Source organism: Mytilus californianus, unplaced genomic scaffold, assembly GCF_021869535.1.
Source record: "Mytilus californianus isolate M0D057914Y unplaced genomic scaffold, xbMytCali1.0.p SCAF_9, whole genome shotgun sequence".
Classification (NCBI taxonomy): Eukaryota; Metazoa; Mollusca; class Bivalvia; order Mytilida; family Mytilidae; genus Mytilus; species Mytilus californianus.
The window spans coordinates 23,896,800-23,911,014 of NW_026262745.1; the positions used below are offsets into that span (position 1 = coordinate 23,896,800).

The following is a 14,215-nucleotide window of genomic DNA, read 5'->3' on the forward strand; positions in this document are numbered from 1 at the left end:
TTAAAAATTGAAGAGGTGATAAAACCAAAGAGACAAAAAGTAGATCCTGTGAATAAACTTATTCTTAAAATTTCAGACACCGTATTCATATCTATGAATATTGTTTTAATCAGTACTTATATTTATTTTGTTTTTGATAAATTAAAACATAACTAAATACGTATTGCTATAAATTACGTTTCTACATCCTGTCAGTATTGTTGGGACGACAAAATTGCAAAAATAAAATGACAGAATTGAACAACATCATTCTTTTCTCAGACTGTTTATGTTAAAATTAAGAATATAAATTTAACGTGCTAGTAGATATGAAATATAATTCAAGAATCATAAAACTAATAAATAAATGCATAAAACACACATATATAATTTTTACCAGTGAATATGAACAATATCGCAACCAAATGTTGAAATTATATCAACCAATAAGATGAGTGTTACGAGAATTGAAAACAATCTGAAAGCAAACAATAAGACGATATATTTGTCATTGCTTCAAATGACAAAAAACCCGCTTACCTAAAGTTTTATCCTTTTCTTTTATTTATCTATTTATCATATCAGTATACTATTCTGTTTCAGACATCGATTAAAATAAAAAAGAAAAGTTGGCTGCTAAAAAACAAATTAAACCAAACCAAAACAATTTGACGAAATGCTTGGCACTTTACTCTTGTGATAACTACCCATTAAACCCATACGTTATGTATAATACACCTGAATGCACCTCTGATGAGTTGAACTAAAATTCAGTTGTCAAGAGAATTAATAATTGACTTATTTGTTCACGTCATATGTATCTACACTTATACCTAGACGATGTGTACTAACAATAAAACAATGTTTAATCGTTTCCTATAAAAATGCTACTTCAACAAAAGTATTTCTACACAGTTTTATTCTGTTTTATGATTGCCTGAAAAATATAAAACCTCTACATTATAAATGATAACCAAACGGTTATTGATCCCATATTACTTATAGTTCATTGATTTCACAATGTTAAATCTTTACAGTAACACAAATGTTTCATAGTTTTAAAGGATATACAATGTGATTGGTTATTATATCTATTGGTTCGACTAACGTCACCTAGAAGCGTCAGTTCATTGTTTTTGCTACTAACTGTACCTTCAAATAAGGAATGACCAGGGATAGTTTCGATTAAAACAACGTAACGTTGTTCGGATTCAACCTCTGGTTGATAAAACAGATTCAACAAAGTCTTTCTACTAAAGTCTTCTCTGTGTTCTAAACCCGTTTTGATTTCCTGGGCTTCTTTAACTTGATACAAAGATAAATTTGAGCATTTGTCTTTAAATTGTGCAAGTTTAATGTTAATTGAATTCACAATAAACTTTCCTACATTTATCATTCGAGTATTTACTGACACGTTGTGTGATGTATAACATGCACAAAAATGTTCTGCTATAGCAGCGTCAGAACATGACCTATCTTTTGGTATCTCCCTTAAAAGACTTATCCCTCTCGGATACGGTCTTTTCATAACTTCCTCAGAAAACGTAAAATTTTCATTAAGTATGTCCACGAAAGTTTCATGCAAATCAAATGGTGACGTTAACTTATTTTCGTTGTCTTTTAAATTTGTATGTATATGAGGGTATTTCTTCTTAATTTGTTTAGGAATAACAATGCTTAACCATGGCATACGCTCTTCTATTCTTCCAATGGCTGTATTTCGAATTTCATCCGTCCTAGGACCATGATCTCCAAACAAAATAAAAATTGTATTCTTGAAAAGTCCTTCTTTATAAAAATATTGAATCATTTGTTCTATATCATCATCGGCAAGTTCTAAGAAATTCATATAATCATGCCCTATCTCTGTTAACCATGACAATCCAAATTTCCGATATCCTTTATAAGTTGATACAAAGTTTTTATAGTGATCTATATGTATTGCATGTTTTGGACGACTTTTATAACAAAGTGATGAATATTTTCTCATTTTAATATCTTTATCTTCCAGGAACATAAACACTTGGTCCAAATTCGATTGCACTGGGTGCAATTTTTTCCTTGCTACGTAGTACGGTCTAAGGTAATGATCTACCGGAGAATCTTTAAAACCCTTTTGCATATAATTAAACATGCTTATTTCTGGGAAATCTTCACTGAACATTGTAACATATCCTTTTTGGGAAAAGTTTTTCCATATAAAAGGGTAATTATCGGTGAATTCTTTCCTAGGGTCTAACTTCGGTAGTTCATTGCTGTACGCAGTTTTTCCGGTCAATGATGCAATCAGGTTTGGATATGTGATTGCTGCAATACTTGTGTAGCCTTTGAAAGTGTATCCATTAAGCTTTTTGATTAAGTTCATAGTTTTAGGTAGTTTCCGCTGTGCAGCCAATCGCGACACTGAATCAAGTCCAAATATCAATACACTAAAGCATTGTTCATTTTCTTTTAATATTTCTTTACTCTTCCGAACTGTTTTATAGTCAACATTATGCAGAACAGTATCATACAGAAGTCTGTGATCATCGAAACATTTAACATTTACATAATCTGAAGGAATATACACTGGACGTAAAAACTTGACTTCCTGTGATAGTGTTACATCATTGTCACCGGAACGTTCAATCAAACGATAAAAACAATCGAAAGGGTTGTTATTCTTTGAAACTTCACTTCTGTTCAGTTGTAGTTTCCCCATTTTGTCAATATAAACAATGGACGGAGATGGTTCGCAAACAATTGGCTTTGGATGCCATATATACTTCATGACTGATTTGTCAAAAGGATCAATGTCTGGTAAAAGGCACGTACTGTTTACACTTTGATGAACAAATATGAATCGAACAGGTTTGATATATGAATTCATAAATATCAATAAAATCACAATGAAAAAAATAAACAACGTTTTTTTTATTCCTCTTGTATTCCACTTATGTACATACATATTGACAATTTCTCTACGTAACACTGAAGACACTATTGTTGAATATTTCACTGGACACATAATTGCCTTTCTCAGGAAATGAATCATCTTACGTTGACGTTTCCTAAATATATCATCTACCGTATTATTTACATATATCTCAACTTAATTTTGAACTGGAAATGTCCACATACAATTATTCCATAACGACTGTAATTATAAAATAATTCACACATAAATGTATCAAATATATTCTAATATCAATTGGGAGATGTTCATTGTAATTATTGGATTAATGTACTGTATGTAATTCTATATTAAAACAGCTGTTACTGATATCGGTATACCGGTATTTTGTGCATATATTTTAAGTTGCCTGTATTTTGACTTTGACCTTTTTTTTGAACAGGTGAAACACGTTTATATCCAAAATTGTAACATGAATGATTATTTTTCCTTTGATCTTCGAGTGAGTTTAAGTCTGTTATTTAAAGAGGAGTGCGTTTACTGAATGATTTTTTTTTAGTTTTTGCACTCTACAATCCCGCCTTTGGTCTTTTTTCATAGGAAAAGCAAACAATGGGCATACCACCACCACATTGTTGGCTGCTTTGTCGGCCGGTACAAACACAAACCTCTTTGAAAGTACTTGAATTTTGTTTCTTATTCTAAAAACATGAGTGTTATGTACTCTTTTATTTATTTCTGAATTATTTTCAATATGTGATATTCGAATATCCACAACATTTATACTTTTATTTAAATGAGAATCAAGAAATATTTTATCAGATTTTTCCCGTTTACATAAATTTTTACAATACGATGAAAGAGCGTCTTTTGTGACCTGACGACAACGTTTCCAATCTATTTTAGATGGAGGACGATATTTTGGTCCCTTTTTCATTTTGTTTTTCAAAAAGTTTTTAACCTCTCGGTCTTCAACGATATTGAGGTCTCCGTAATAACGTGGCCATAGGGATTATATCTAAAATTCTACGATTCACAGTCTAAAGTTAGAGGAGTATTATTTTCTACATTGACGACTGATGTTACTGGCGTATAATTAAAAATAAAACTTCTGCTGGGTTTTTGTATGTATACGAAATAATAGGTGGTTCTGTGTTATCAAAATAGGTAAGTATAAAGTTTTGAATGGCAGAATCATTAAATATACTCGATAAGTTGATGAAATCAATACCTTTGTTAATATATTTAATTTTCAGAAAATGCCGTTTATGATCTTCAGGTTTACCGATACGCGGGAACAGCCTATGGTGGCAAAAAGCTGTAATTATACGCGAATATTCATAGAGTGGGCTGAAGAACGAGATTGCGTCACACTCCTTAAAAATATCATGTAATTTACTTATTGGTATTTGACCCAGTCTACATAATAATTGATGCCTACCATTGTTTTTAAATATAGATAGATCATCAAGTGTATAATTTAAACGTTGTTTAATTCGTTGATTTCAATAGATACGTTTGCCATGAGACCTATTATTACGTTGTCTTTTATCAACAATATTGATGATATCAATAGAAGGAGTTTTAGATATGTTCCATTGTCCAAGTATATTGTCACTATTGTCTACAGTCGTTTAATCCAAGACAGTTCGATAATTTTACGGGAATCTTCAAATTGTTTATGCGATTGCTCTTGTTTCTGGATCGTTTCGAGTGGTTGGAATCTTATAAATTTAATATTGTGATTGTGTTTACCTAAATGTTGGTAACTTATACTTGAATTTCTTAGGTTTTCGGAAGCGGTATAGAAGTTCCTGTGTTCGTCTAAAAAATTCCCGTACTGTCTGTCCTACATATTGTATACCACACTTTAGCTTTGTTCAAGTAACCAGATAAATGAGGCTTTGAGTTTTTCATGTAATGTCACAGGAAAGGGAAAGCAAAATAGCTCTCCCATTCAACGTTGACCTAACAGTATTATTAGAAGATAATCTAGAGCAGATTAGTCATTTATTGGCATTGCACGGGAATATTTGTGGATATCCAAGTGCATTTTTATTTGATAATCTGGCTGCAGCAGCATTGTCACCTTTGACACAATTGTAAAAAAGTGCTAAATTTAGAAGGGGAATTTCGTTTGACGGCGGTTAAATTTATATTTGGAATGAGGTTTTTGGAGCACGTGAATATCCTTGAAGGAGTGGTGTGTTTTGTTTTCTTGCCATTTTGTAAAATCATGATTTATTAAGGGTAATGAAAAAATTAAATTAGGCCGAAAGTCATAACATTGAATAAGGATTACAATAACGGAATATGTAAACAATTTATTAAGCAGTCGAAGAATTCTTACAAAAACTATATTGAACAGCCCGACAGTGTGACGTTAGCAAAACAAAACAGACATGTAACAAACACTGGTCCGAGAAAACAGTTATATAGTAGTGCATTTATTTCAGACAGAAAACGCAAATTTAAAAACTCGCACCTGCTCTATCCAAAAAAGATTTTTACAGTGTAGTGCATTAGTATTGGGATAAATTATATCAAAATTATGGAAAAGTCTATAGAAGAGGGACGAAAGATACCAGAGGGACAGTCAAACTCATAGATCGAAAACAAACTGACAACGCCATGGCCAAAAATAAAAAGACAAACAGACAAATAATAGTACAGATGACACAACATAGAAAACTAAAGACTAAGCAACACGAACCCCACCAAAAACTGGGTAGACTGTCACTGAAATAAAGGACAATTTTATGTAGAGGAAGTGTATAAAACAGTTTGACAGCTTCAGATCTAGACATACTAACTTTTGACCTTTTCAAACTGGACCAGATCACTACTTTACCTACATGTAATAAACTACTTCGCCGAGCGCAGATGGATACAACCACAGAGGTCCAACCCTGAACAGTTGGGGCAAAAGTGGACACAATATTCAAGCTTGATACAGGTCTGAATTTGGATTGTAATTAAATATTTGACACATTATAGGTTTCTGACACAGAATAAATGTAGCCAAAGAACTTGAAATTGGTTATATGATTTGAATTTATATTCAATTGAAGATTTCTTGCTTTTGTGCAATACACTGTGCTGTTGTGCAATAAATCTGTTTTCAGACTATTTACAAAGAATTAGCAAAATAAATTGTGACCCCCAATTTTTCTTTGGAAAATTGACAAATTCTTAAATCTTGAGGAAAATATTGACCCCCTCAAAAAAATTGCCTTCCTTTTGTGGTTTTGAACCTTTTTCTTAAATTTCATAGAGATCCATACACTTAAACTCGGACGACGACGACGCTGACGACGGGGTCGTATAAAAATTACTCCAAATTGTTTATACATGTAATTTCACCTCCGTACTTACTATTTTAAGCATAGAAAATATATATATATAATGTGCGCAAGTTATACACTGTCTGCACTAAAGACTCTATTTGTCAAAGGACGATAACTGTGTCCCCGGACCTAATAAAAGGCAAACAGAGAATGATATAAGAATTCTTAGTAAAACCATAGAAGAGGGCAGGGATAAAATACAATAAAAGAAATAGAAAATTTTTTGATTCATAAAAAAGAATGGCTAACGTAGATCTATCTATATAATTATCTTGTCTTAAGAAGGGATAAATGGTACTTTGCATAGAAAAAACCATTCTGATTCAAACATATATTTTTCTGAAACTGACATTAGCAAGATGCTTGATTTCATGATTAACAACATAATGTGTTACGTTTGGGAACGTGCTTTTCAACAAATAATCGGCATTCCTATGTGAGCCAAATTTACTCCTCTTCTTACCGACTTGTTCCTTTGTTCATATGAAGCAAACTTCAAACAGGACCTTCCTAGGCAGATTGAAAAGCAGCTAGCCTTATTCTTTAACTTCACGTTCCGCTATATAGATGATGTTCTTAAACTAAATAATTCAAAGTTTGGTAACTATGTTGAGATGCTACTATCTCGTCGAACATGAAATAAAAGATACAACAGATAGGGTTAAGTCTAACTCGTGTCTTGCCTTTATATCTTGACAATAAGGTTCGATTGATAACAAAACCTTTCGACAAAAGAAATGATTTCACCTTCCGAATTGTGAAATTTCTATGAAGCAGCATTCCAAGCGCTGCATATGGAGTATATATCTCCCAGTTGATACGATATTCCATAGCTTGCATTTCCTATCATTGTTTCCTTAAATATAAAAGGTATGATTACCAATGAGACAACTATCCACCAGCGTTCAAATGAAGTGAACGTAAGCAATTATAGGCCAACATACGGCCTTCAACAATGAGAAGCACAATACCGTATAGTTGGCTATATATTTAAAGGCACCGACGTGAAAATATGAAAAAAAAATCAAATGAGAAAACTAACGGCCTGATTTATAACAGAACAGTTTACAAAAAACAAATATGACAGACATGAACCGACGACAACCACTGAACTACAGGCTCCTGACTTGGGAAATCACAAAACATGTTTGTGAGCGCTCATACTCCACCCCCACCCCCTTTTTTCTCCTAACGTGGGACAGTGGTGTAACATCATAACATAAGAACATGCTGTTTAATCAGTTGCAATTGGCTTAACTCAAAAGATCGATGCAAGGCACAAAAACAACTAACATAAATAAACAACATACAAAAAACATAGAAATAAGAGTACTCGCGCAGTTACTGAAAACTAGTTCACTTAGCTAGTTTAACCAGTCAGTTAAAATAGATATTCGACTGAAAACGTTCCAGAAATATAAAAGTACAAACATACGAAATGCATGGAAGGATATAAAAGCTCGCATAAAATATCATTTGATAATTTATATTTCAATTCGTAGCAACAAAAAAAAATGATTGAAAGAAAGTATACCAAAGGAATTGAAATTTATCAATGTTTACATATTTAACTAGCCACGATATTTCCAGGCTTATAGGGGTACCTTGTCTAAAATTGGCTTTTTGCACATACTGAAACAAAACACTCTGTCATGTTATTATAACCTTTTTGTTGTAATAACAATGAAACTAGTCTTTTTGAATATCGGCATAATGAGACTATTTGATGACGACGGCACTAATTTATAAAATACAAAATTTTTGTATTTTATTGACGCTTAGTTATCTCCAACAGCGTATTTGAATACAGATTTCAAATGAATTAAATTTACTACAATACAAACGGTTCTTATCTATCTTTTAGAAAATCTAATTTAAACTTGTAATGAAGTAACTAGTATAAAATGTGTCAAAGAAAGCTTTTAGAATTGTTTTTTTTTTAAATTTGTCTTCTAACTTAGATTTATGATGCTTGTCTCTACACAACATAGCATGCGAAGCGTAACAGTTCTAATATATGCATTTGATACGGTGCATTTATTATGACATATTTTAAACTCCATTTTAATATGAAAATCTATAGAGTAGAGAATTTTTATTTTTTTTAATGAATTTCATATGTAGATCAAAATTCAAACGATAACATAAAAGTTCTTCAAAACGTATATAGGATGTATAGTTCAGTGCTAACAACAACAACAAAAAAAGGAGCCAAGGAAAAGTGTCAGGCATACTCTCTTCTTCACAAATACCTATTCAATTGAATCGCAATGAAATTGAAGGAATCATCTGAAACAGTTATAGATTTGTAAATGATTGATTTACCTTCAATTTTTATATTATTTTTACCGGGCTTAAACCTATGAAGTCAGAAGCGGATTTTTATATCTATTTCTTTCTTTATTTTCTTTTAGTATTTGGGGGGGAAGGGGGGGTAGGGGGTAAAATAAGGGGGGGGGGGGGTGGTCGGCCGCAGCTACATTTATGGTGAATGCATACAATTTTCAAATGCCACTCACTCCTAACGTTGTCATGATACCCCACCCTTTTTAAAATCCTTGAACTGCAACTAGAAGTTCATTACTAATATATTTTAAATATACGATGCAAACCTATTTTACGACTTCTTTGGATTTCTATGATAAATACTGTGTCTGGTCTTTTCCGTTTATTTATGGAGTAACTGTACATCGCATACATTCACGTCAATCGTTTTATACCAACTAACTGTCCCTAGTATAGATAAATTTTATTTCTTTAAATCCTTTTAAGAAGATTGTATTCTTATAGAACAAACAATATTTTACAGTTCATGACAAATTTATGTAGACAAAAGCGTTGAAAATAATATGTGATGGGATGGGGAGTATTAAGTGGCTATGATTTTATAAAAATAAACAGATGTGGTAAGATTGCCAATGAGACAACTCTCCACCAGAGACCAACTGACGTAGAAATTAACAACTATAGGTCACCATACGGCCTACAACAATGAGTTAAATCCATAACGCATAGTAAGCTAAAAGATGTCCCGAAATGACAAATGTTAAACAATTCAAACGAGAAAACTAACGACCTGATTCATGTACAAAACAATAAACGAAAAACAAATATGATATACAGCAACAAACAAACGACAACCACTGAATAACAGGATCCTTACTTGGGACATGCACATACAGAATATGGCGGGGTTTAACATGTTTGCTTGTGCCACCCCCCTCTTTTACATGGGACAGTGGTGTAACAGTACAGTCTAAGAACAAACTATAAAAACCAGTTAGAAAGCGAGTGCAGCTTTACTCATCGGATTAAAAGTCAGATATTTAAACAAATGAAAAACTATATTGTATAAAAGATGGCCAAATATTATAGCTATAGTTATCTTTGAATACAAAAGGCACACTTTGAACTAGTGTATTGTTTATGCACCTTCATTTACCAACAATCGCCATTATTAATATAAGTTAATTTTATAGGTTATATTCTATACATATTTATATTACATACTACATTATTGTATTACTTTTTTTGTAATAGTATTTTACTCGCCACAGATTGTGTTTCTTTATAAGTGCACATTGGCTAGTAGCAAATGGGATATGTAAAAAAAAGGCAGGGACCCCTCTGTCAGCTGCCCTGGACTGCTTAGTGTTTATGTATCCAGGTGATTTGAAATAAAAGATATAAATCACAAAAAACAAAAAAATCAGTACAGTACATATACATGTCCATTCTAGTGCAAATTATATTAATATTTTATCGTTATAATATGAAGATTGTATTTCTAAGTAAAACAAATAATCATTTGCACACTGTACAATAAAAATCACTCCTGTTATACACATGAAACAAAATGTTTCTTTTGATGAACACATTAAAGACTTTTATTCGCATAGTATCGAAATACAATAAGCATTTTAATAAAAATAATGGTTACTTGTAAAAATAAAATTAGCTAGTGGTCTTTGATATTTAAAAAAAATGCAGGAAAAGACAACCTGGGACCAAAAGACTGTATTATTCATGTAAATCCCAGGTGCGACAAATTACCATTAAATAAATAAATAAATAGATAAATAAATAAATAAACTGTTAAAAAAAACAACTTCACTTTGTAAAGGCATATAATAGGCTAAGTTAAGATATTGTTTTAGAAAGTACATTTTATAATGGCATTGTAAAAAATAGTTATGCTTTTGTTTTGAAAACTACATTTTGCCGTGGCATCGTATGAATTGGGTTCTATACTATTGTTTTAGAAACAACATTTTATAATGGCATTGTGAAAAATTAGTTATGCTTTTGTTTTAAAAACTACATTTTGCCGTGGCATCGTATGAATTGGGTTCTATACTATTGTTTTAAAAACATCAATTTTTAATGATTTTTCTCTCTTTCTGTGTTTTATGTTTTCTTTTAAGAACTATGATAGACAGAGATATGCTTTCAGAAAAACAGATCAACGAGGAAAGAGTTAAAATACGTTGACATTACTGAAATTGTCATTAATTTCTTTGCCGTTCTCGAAAATTTTAATAGGTAAAGAGAGGCAATATACTGTAACAGCTTAAATAAGCTTAAAGATAAGATTTACCAATGGGTTAACATTGCTGAAATTGTGAATCAGCTTTCTTTATCAGTTATTGCCCGAAAAGAATTATTTGAGCTAAGAATTATTTGAGCTATATTTGGAGAAAATGTGAACACAAGGTAAAATACACGATAAAAAAATTTATTACATTGGTAGCAATGAATTACATTGATTTCCCAGTCAAATAAAAACCGATAATTTCACATGTGAAATAAACGTGGTTATTTCACTCTCTGACGTCATACAACAATAGGCGTTGTCAAGACGTCGATAACGTCGGATCAAAACAAATTGTGAATGCGTAGAAAAAAGATATAGTTCCTTACATTTTCTACATTAATTTCATTAAAAAAGCCATTTGCCAATGTAATAAAAAGAATAACTAATCAAAGAATTCAAATATCGAAAAATATTCAACTCGTGACCGAACAACACTGATAATTAACTCATGCGCTACGCGCATTCGTGAATTAATGTGTTGTTCGGTCACTCGTTGAATATTTTTCTCTATTTGAATTCTTCGATTAGTTATTCTATAAATATTTTGCAGAACACACAATGTATTTGGTTTTAAGAAGATTTTTTTTTTTATATCATCCACAGAAAACAAAAGTAACAATTGAGCGGATTCAGAGAAGTTCTATTAGCTAGGGAAGGACCATTCTATATTTTGTGATGGGCATGTTGAATGAAATGAACGTGATGATGTCTAGAACTGAACATCAGTAACTCATTGCCCTAGACATGCTGAAAATGAATTATCTCTACATTCAGGTGCACATACGATTTCAAAAAAGAAATAGGTGTGTACACAACGAAAAATATTTTTTCGACGAAAAAAATGAAATAAGTAGTCCAGCCTTATAACGGGTGAACATGATCATTCTGTCCACACAAAACCTCTTGCTCAAAAGTCCAACCATAACCAAAGAAATAAATTTGTCGTTATCTAAGCAATTTTGTTCGTTTCGCCTTGTTTTTGTAGATTCAGAGGACCCGTCTTGAATATAACATTTGGTCTCGAGTTGTCTCATTGGCAATCATACCATTTTGTATTTGGATATGTAATGGAACCCTTATTTTTTTCAACCTTGAAATTAAATTTTCCATATAATCAACTATTCTGGATTACGCATGTGTACAATCAAGTCAGTGTAATTCAACAATGTAATTCAACAATTCGGTACATACAATGTGTGTTCTAATAAGGGATTACTAATTTAAAGAAAACCGCATGTTTGATATCAAATCACCTTCCGAATTGTGAAATTTCTATGAAGCAGCATTCCAAGCGCTGCATATGGAGTATATATCTCCCAGTTGATACGATATTCCATAGCTTGCATTTCCTATCATTGTTTCCTTAATAGAGGGTTGCTGCTTACAAGGAAACTATTAAACCAGGAATTACAAGTGATGAAGTTGAAATCTTTCCTACGACAAAGCAATTGCAAATAAATCATTTTTCATACAACATAGTTAGGGTGGTTTCAAAATAATTTAATTTTGGATGTAACGCTTCTTCTGATTGGCTGACTTTGTTTTGTTTATCAGCTCATAGACATAAGTTTGTCATGTCACCGTGACGTCATCAACGTTTTTTCATGGTTTACTCCGGTTTAAAATGGAATTAAGAATTAAATTATAAGAAATGACTGTAATATTTTTCTGTCTATTCGAAATAACATAAAAAATGTGTTGCACACTTTAAAATATTCAGTGTGCACCACATTTTTGATGTTATTTCTTCATAGACAGAAAAAATATTACAGTCATTCCTTAAATATTAAAAAAAAAATAGACCCTATAATTGTGCGCCTCCTGAATGAGCCAACATTAATTTTTCACACATATTTAAGTAAATACACTTGAATAATCAAATTATTTTTTCTTCTTTCTATACATTCTATCTATTATCTTACGGTCAGCTTATAAACTGAAGGTTTGCCAAATACTGCATGTGCGAGAACATCCGTTAGTTCTCTATATGAATGGCGGATTCATGTTGCACATATAAACAAAGACAAGTTGGAGGAAGATGAGTGAAATATTTTATTTATGGACCAGAAAATAGATGTGATACATTTAAAAACAACCGCGTTACCTTTTTATCAACATGGCAGCATTTCCTAATTTATGTATCTATTTCTATTTTAAACCTGTAAGTTTAAAACATTTTTATTTGTAGAAAAACACTCATCAGAGATCCCAAGGTAATAATTTAAAATACCAAACGCATGTTCGCTGCAATGGTAGAATTTTGTTCTTTTCATTTGGATTTTTTTTTTTCAGTTCTAAAGAGTATTAGTTTTGATTTAAATCATAAAAAACTGCGCTCCTTTAATAGCAGACTTGTTCTTGTACTGTTATGAATCACAGTTTATGACCAAACTCAGTAAAGACCCGTCTAAATTGCATTTAATTGATAAATTCAACAACACTTACCGTTATGGACGGGGATGTTCCTTTGGCACCATCTTACGGTGTTTACATATTACAACTCGTTAGCTATGCCCGTGTCTGTTGTGACGTTTTGGATTTCAATGAACGTAATCTATGTATTACTGGTAAATTATTAAGTCAGGGATTTCGTTACCACAAACTACACAAAACCTTGACTACATTCTTCCATAGATATAAAGCTTTGTTTTTGAAGTTTGGTTGTACCTGTAGAAAACTTATTTCAAACGGGATAGCCCATATCCTCATATTTACGGAGATGTTCTTTACCGAGCCCGGAAATTTAGAAACGATCCGGGTAAACTTATCGACCCGTTGAATAAACTTAGTCTAAAAGATTACCAATTCAACACTGTAATTAGATCTTTGAATATTGAACAACAACGTTACCTTTTTATCAACATGGCAGCATTTCCTTGTTTATGTATCTATTTCTATTAAAACCTGTAAGTTTAAAACATTTTTTATTTGTAGAAAAACACTCATCGAAGATACCAATCTAATAATTTAAAGCTAATGTTAGCTACAACGGTAGAATTTTGTTTTTTTTTTCATTTGGATTTTTTTTTTTCAGTTCTAAAGAGTAAAAGTTTTGATTTAAATCATAAAAAAGAAAAATGCAGAAAGAGTTTTAAAATGACAGTTCTAGTCCTGAGATTTATCTTAAAACTAATTAATATTTAAATGCAAAATCTCATAAATCTCAAACTCTACTTTCCAGTTTCAAAACATCGAAATATGTACAAATATTTGTTGAAAGTTGAAATTTTAAGATATTAATCAGAAACATATATCTACAGTACAAAATTGTAAGATACGTATAGAAGAAAATTGTCGTTCAGCTTGCAACATTGCGACCTTAATAAACGTCAAAATCTCGCTTTCTAATGGACAACATTTGTAATTATAATAATAATAATAATAATAAATTCTTTATTTAAA

General features: G+C 31.5%; 1 protein-coding gene across 1 annotated transcript in view; it reads right to left on the reverse strand.

Annotated features, from left to right (window-relative positions):
- LOC127715835 (uncharacterized) overlaps positions 1 to 13,837 on the reverse strand; it is a 61,910-nt gene extending 48,073 nt beyond the window's left edge. The window contains exon 1 of the mRNA XM_052221969.1: positions 13,664 to 13,837. The gene's annotated coding sequence lies outside the window, so the exon portion shown is untranslated. The remainder of the gene's footprint in view (positions 1 to 13,663) is intronic.
- Between the last annotated feature and the right edge of the window lie 378 nt (positions 13,838 to 14,215).